At 43.9% G+C, this 6,580-nt stretch overlaps 1 protein-coding gene across 4 annotated transcripts in view; it reads left to right on the top strand.

Moving 5' to 3' along the window:
• The first annotated feature begins 5 nt into the window (after positions 1 to 5).
• Positions 6 to 6,580, top strand: part of ANAPC10 (anaphase promoting complex subunit 10) — a 63,294-nt gene continuing 56,719 nt past the window's right edge. For 2 of the 4 annotated variants that reach the window (XM_090036336.1, XM_090036335.1), the window contains exon 1: positions 6 to 216. The gene's annotated coding sequence lies outside the window, so the exon portion shown is untranslated. Of the gene's footprint in view, positions 217 to 431; positions 1,754 to 6,580 lie in introns of those variants that run through there. The other 2 variants (XM_090036333.1, XM_090036334.1) reach the window with 2 other exon arrangements.

The following is a 6,580-nucleotide window of genomic DNA, read 5'->3' as shown; positions in this document are numbered from 1 at the left end:
GGGCTTAGGGAGATGAGGCGGTGTCGCGATTGCTGATGGACGCGTCTGGCCGTGGCGTCATCAGCGAGCGACGGCGGAGAAAAGCGCTCCAACGGTTTAGTGCCCCGTCCCTCTCGTAAGGACGTGCCTGGTCGTGGCGTCATTGCCGAGACGACAAGAAGAGGCGACTATATGGGGCGTGAGCGGACGCGCGGGGAGGCTGGTGGCGTCTGTTCGGTGCGTCCGTTGTGTCCCTTCCCGTCTCCCGTACCGTGGGGCTGGCCCTTCACCCGGCTCCCGAGGGAGTCGGTTCCTCAGCCCGACTGGCGCATGCGCTCCCCTTCCTTTGGCCCGGGGCAGCGCGCTGTGGGGCGGGAAGGGAGGGCGAGGTTGAGCGGCCTCAGCAAGGACGGGCTGGCTCTGCTCCTGCCCTGATTCTAGGCTGCGCAGGGCCGGGGGGTGGGGGTGGGGAGCAGAAAGCAGATCGGCCAGGCACACAAACCCTGAAGACTCGAGCAAGTTCCTGAGGCTTCTTCACGACAGGGCATTGGCCGCCGGTCCTGTGAGTGGATCCTTTTGTTGTCCAAACCAAGTGATGCCACCTCATTGCCCCAGCATAGTTCCCTGGGTTTTTTTGGACTGCCCTCCTGGCTCTCATGGGGGACTGCCTCCCTTCTAAGATTGGCACTGTAAAGCTCCCCTTCCACTCTGTGTTCAGCCCAGGGTGTGTTTTCCTCCAAGACTGATTTCTTTGACTCCTTTGATACACTGGTGCCTGTGCTGTCCTCACCTCCAGCCTGGGCTGGATCTCTTTGCTGAAGCCCACTGAACTTTCAACAGTGAGAAGACTGAAATGCTCTATCAGCCTGCTCTAGGCCAGGAATGTGAGCTTTCCTGTCCCTCCCCCCAGCCCATATTACTGTTATGAGAGAGACCCAGGAGGTAATCAAGCACTTCTACCTCAGGAGCTGCCTCTCCCAGAGGGTGACTGTTAATGAGGAGATCCAGCACAGGATCTGATGTGCAAGTGACTCCTTTGGGGAATGGCTTTGGCATACTGTTTTTGATTGTCATCTCTCGAAAGATGCCAAGATCCAGATCTACAGTGCATTCATCATGGCCACTCTCCCCTATGGATGTAAAACACGGGTGACAGGGCTTTAGATGACCTACCCTCATCATCTCAAGAGCCTGGCCAGGTATTGCCAACAATACCTCTGGAAAATCCTCTGCATGAAATGAAATGGGAGGATCGGCACGCAGATGCTAGCATCCTTGCTCTGCAGCCAGAATTACTATTGAGTCAGTGATACTCAAGCACTAAATTCCCTGGATTGGGCATTGTGTGCAGATGCTTGTCTCTTGACTCCCAAAGCAAGTGCTCTATTGCCAGCTTAGCTGTGGCTTGAGATCTTGTGGTGGTCAGAGGAAATGCTACAAGGATGCTTGAATACGTACCTGAAGAATATAAATGCTGACATGGAGAACAGTGGTGCTGCAGCCTCAACCAGGTGGCAGCCCACTTTGAGGTAAAGCGTCTTGCCTTTGAAGCAGAGAAGAGAGAGCAGGGAAAGGAAAAGAAGAGAAATCCCAGCGTATGGCTTATTCTCCCCCATGGAAAAACTTGCAACTTCTGCAGCTGAATCTGTGACTTGAGGACTGGACTCTTACTTCACTTCAAGACTCATCAAAGAGGCATGATACAGATCATCCTTGAGTCAAGGGATTGCTGATGACAACAGGCCAGGGTGCAGAAAGCAAAGCAGCAGACTGGGTAGGGAAGGGAATTGGAGTGGCACTCAATGAGTGCAGGGCTTAATTTGTGGCATGCCTGTCAAAAAAGTTAACCTCCACTGCTAAACTTTTATGCCCATATAACACACTCCACACTAGACAATTGAACCATCCTAACCATAGCACTTTCAAACGGATATAATGAAGGCAGGCAGTATTTGAGAAGAAGAGGGGAGTTGAGCACTGGAGAGGTATTGGTTACTGAAAGGCTCTGAAAAGGAAGAACAGGAAGAGACTTAGTGGTTGCACTGGGAGCTCTTTATAGAACTGGGAAAACAAAAAGATCAGAACAGGTGGAAAGAGATATGTAGGGATGAGTATCAAAGATTAGCAGTCTTAGAGGGATAAAATTAGAAAGGTTGAGATTCAAAATGAGTTTTAATTAGCAAGGGGTATAAAAGGCAACAAGAATTTCTGTGACTGCATTAGGTAACCATCAGCAAAATACACCCAACACTAATAACAAGAGTTAACCATTTGCAAAATACACCTAGCACTAATAAGGAGAGACCATTGAGGCTGCTGATTTTTTTTGTTGTCAAACAACAGCGTTACTGTCTTGAAATTTAACATTTTCATCTTGTAAATGGTATTAAATCCTATTCTTGTGATTTTAACCATTTGTATGTCATGTCTTCTCTTTGGGTGCTTTTCATAGCACCCTGAAGACAACCCAAGTCATTGGGGGGATAAAGGTATCTGTATGCATATCCACTGGTTCAGCACCCCTGTTCTCTTTTCTTTGGGACGTTTATGTGAAATTACTGAAATGTTCTTAACAAACATGACTTCTTTAACAAATAGAAAGTGGATTTTGGAAATAGATGGTTTAACATCTGCTTTTGGACTTCTCTTAAACTAAGCTAGGTGAGACATTCTTAGATGGAAAATGTATTAAAACAAGAATCCAAAAGACTTCTGAAATCAGTCCCCTCTCTGTGACCACTTCAATCTGTCATTCTACATAGGAAAAAATGGCCTAAAACTGCAGTAGAGGAAATTTAGTTTGGAGATTAGAATAAATGCTCCAACTATGATGGTGATCAAGTGTTGGAACAGGCTACTTAGAAAAATTGTGGAATCTCTGTTGCTGGAAATTTTCAAGAGCAGGTTAGACGCATTTGGCTGGGATAATTTAGTTAGGGAGGATCCTGTCTTAAGCAGAGGGCTGGACTGGGTGAGCTCAGACTTTCCTATGGTCATAGCATCATACTGCTTTTTAGGGAGGGATAAGTCTTCCTTTGTCAGGCTTCATACAGCTACAACATCTGTTTTACAAAGCAGATACCTCCTCCATTTGGTCTCTTCCTGAGTTTTGTTTGAACTTGCTGCATTCTTTAAGGACTTGTCTTCACAGAAGTTCCTTAATGGGTTCCTCAGTTTTGTTATCCAAGTCATTAACAAAAGTATTTAGTAAGTCCGGGTCCAAGACTTACTGAGATCCTTCTAGAATCCCCTCCTCCCCTAGAATATCCTCCCAGTTAACCACTGGAGACTCCTCTGCTCTTTGAGAAGTTCTCAGCTGGTTTTACACCAGCCTGTTATGACTACATCTAGAACACTTTTCCTTAGCTTTTGAGGTTGCCCTGGGGGATTGTGTCAAAAGCATTACTATACTCAACATCATGTACTTTGTCGCCATTATCTACTAAGTCTGTTCCCCTGTCAAAGATGGAAATTGGGTGTATCAAAGGATCATGTCAAACTATTTTGGCTGGTTTGAATAGTTCAGTTTTCCCTGCATCATCTTTTTGTTCTTATTTCCCTGATATTAGCCCACCATACTTTCTTTTCCCTTCCTCCATAGAAAGTTGGAGTGTCTTTCTCCAGTTCTTTGTCTTAAGATGTGAGATGCACAGGAAGAAGCTTTCAGCTGGAGATGTTGTGATTTTTTTCTGATTTGAAAAATCTGGAAAAATTACTTTCTTTTTTTATTTTGTCTTTTTTCCTTCCATGTTCCATGTCTAGTCCCAAGTGACTATAGTGGTTTTATAAAAAAAAAAAAAAATAATTACACATGAAAGCAATATTTATGCCTATTCATTATTCAGAAAATAGGCATATATTGTCCAAAATGAGGAACCTGCAATTCTGTAAATAACAAGTCCATGCGTTTTTAATCAAGTCTTTGGCCTGCCCTTGTCATAACTATCTTTAAATTGGTAATTCTATATCAGTATCCAATTACTTTCTAAATAACTAGTTTTTTATGGCATGTCAACCAAACCAGTAAGAATGTGTTTCAAAATATGCTTTATTGTTGCTAAGTTGGTTGGACAGAAGTGCAGATCATAAAAACTGAGAATGATGTATTCACCATTTGTCTTCATTTTTCTCCCCCACCATTTTAATGCATGAACTGTAATGTTTGCAGATTTAGTGTTTTGGTGGAAATCTGTATCTGTAACAGAAGAAAATGGATTTAAGCTACATTCTGTTGGTCACTTCCTAGCCTCTTCTTCCAGGGTTAACTATGTCAGCAAAATATTGGAAAAGTTCTGTAGCTTCTCTAAATAACTTTTCATTGTAACAGTATTATAATTTCATTATAATCTATATGTTCCTGTGACATTTTTAAGTTGCTTTTTCAAGTTTGATGTCTCTCTGTGGAATCTGTTTTATAAAATGCATTTATTTAATCATGTTCTTCCTTGTAAGCTAAACCTTACACTGAGCACTACTACTCTGAAATTTAGAGGCAGTTTCCTGGAGGTCCCCACCAAGTGATCTGGGCTTATTTAGTCTGGAGAAGAGATAACTGAGGGGAGATTTAATTGCAACTTTCAACTACCTGAAAAGTGGTTACAAAGAGGATAAAGCTAGACTGTTCTCAGTGGTGAAAGATAATAGAACAAGGAGCAATGGGCTCAAGATGTAGCAAGGGAAGTTTGGGTTAGATATCAGGAAAATCTTTCTCACTAGGAGGGTACCGAAGCACTGGAATGGGCTACATAAAGAGGTTGTGGAACCTCCATTGTTAGCGTATTTTAACACCTGCTTAGGTAAAGCCTTGGCTGGGATGATGTAGCTGGGGATGGTTGAATGACCTCCTAGAGGTCCCTTCCAACCCTAATTTTCCATGATTCTGTAATTCTGAGTGTCCTTAACTAACACCTAGACTCTTTTGGGCTAAATAATCTTGAGTCGCTAGGTGTTAGAAGACCTCCTTACCTTCCATAATGTACTTCTATGTTGTATTAGATGGTGGTTTCTCAAAAAAGTGTTGGATGCTGACTATCCATGCTTTAGAACGAGGATGTCAAAGATCTGGCCCACAGAGCCATGCCATATGGACCTGTGGGACCTGTTCTGGACCCTACATGCCAGATCCAACACCGACTGCTCTGGCCAAGTGGGAGTTGAGCCTCATGTGGTGTCCTGCTCAAGCCAGGGTGTGGCAGGAGCTCTCTACAGTGTGAGTCCTGGAGTGTGTACTGCATGCAGCGTAGTCCCAGGGCAGCCAGAGTGTTGTGACTCTTGAGAGTGCATTATATTTTCAGACTTCAGTAACAAACTCACTAGGAAAGTTTTAGGAAAGGGTGTTATATATTTGTTAGAATTTTGCCAAGATAAAATATTTGTCTAACTATATGTGTAAAATATACTTATCATTCTCCTTGCAAGAATCCATGTCTTTTCAAATAATTGTGTCATGAATATACCTCCAAACTGAGTTGCTTTTAGGCTTCACTATGTGGTATATGTGGATATTCTCTATGCATTAGATAAGCATCATAGGAGTATAGTCTCTAGTTGTAGTTACTTTGAAGCTGAGTTCAGTTTTTTCATTGTCATATCTGTATGTGTTACGATACTTGATATAAATGTACTTTCGTAATTACATGATGTAACTGAAAGATAATCAAGTGAGATAGGTGCCAGATACTCATATGTGCTAAATGCATCCAAGCACTGTCTGCCTGTAAAGGGGAAATCGATTCCTCTATTGCAAAGGCCTCATAGAGTAATGTTCATAGAGAGGGTGAGGGTGGGTGGGTGGCTTTGGGGGCTTTTTAAAGTCTAGCTAGGATGGAATCAAGGTCTTTGAATCTCAGATTTTGGAGGTTCAGTGGTCCTAGCAGCCAGGGCTGGCAGAACCAACAGGAAGGCTGATGGCAGGAAATACTTGCAGGGCTTTCAGGAAGGCTAGGATGTAGCCAGATAAGGGAGCACTTGTTTTGTTTTTCTGCCTTCAAACCTGCTTGTATAGTTTATCTTCTTGCTCATTGCCAGCAGAGGGAATGGTTTCTGGGCAAGTGATATTCCAGGCCTAACCCCTCTTGTAGTAAAGCAGGGGTGGGCAAAATGCAGCACGTGGGCCAGAATGACCTGGTGGGCCACATCCATCCGGCCCGTGTGGCCCCTAAAACATTTAGAAAATTAATATTTATCTGCCCTGGGCTGCCTGTCATGCAGGCCCTGATGGCTTGCCAAAACTCAGTAAGCGGCCCTCCACCCAAAATAATTACCCACCCCTGCAGTAAAGGATCCTAATTTTTTTTTTAAAGCCTAGGTGGCCAGCTAGGGCTGGTGAAAATCCCCTTGCTGCAGCTGTAGGGTCCTGTATAAGGGTAGAGGTGCTGAAGCTTGCTGGAGTAAGGGGTTGAACTGGGGCAATCACAGTCTGTTCCTTGAGGCAAGTGGCAATATAGTGGGGAGAAACTCAGGGCTCTAGGGCTCCCCCATGGATGGGTTTGTTACTAATTACTGTTATGTTGCTTTCTAAAAGGAATAAAAACATTTTAAGTGGAAAACTCAATGCATCCTTAAAATGTGAATCTAACCACCAGTGGAAGAAGTATGGGCC

The sequence above is a fragment of the Crocodylus siamensis genome, chromosome 2, assembly GCF_052110815.1.
Source record: "Crocodylus siamensis isolate JL-2025a chromosome 2, ASM5211081v1, whole genome shotgun sequence".
NCBI classification, from domain to species: domain Eukaryota; kingdom Metazoa; phylum Chordata; order Crocodylia; family Crocodylidae; genus Crocodylus; species Crocodylus siamensis.
The sequence above is the reverse complement of the archived record's forward strand: the minus strand, read 5'-3'. Positions and strand labels throughout refer to the sequence as shown.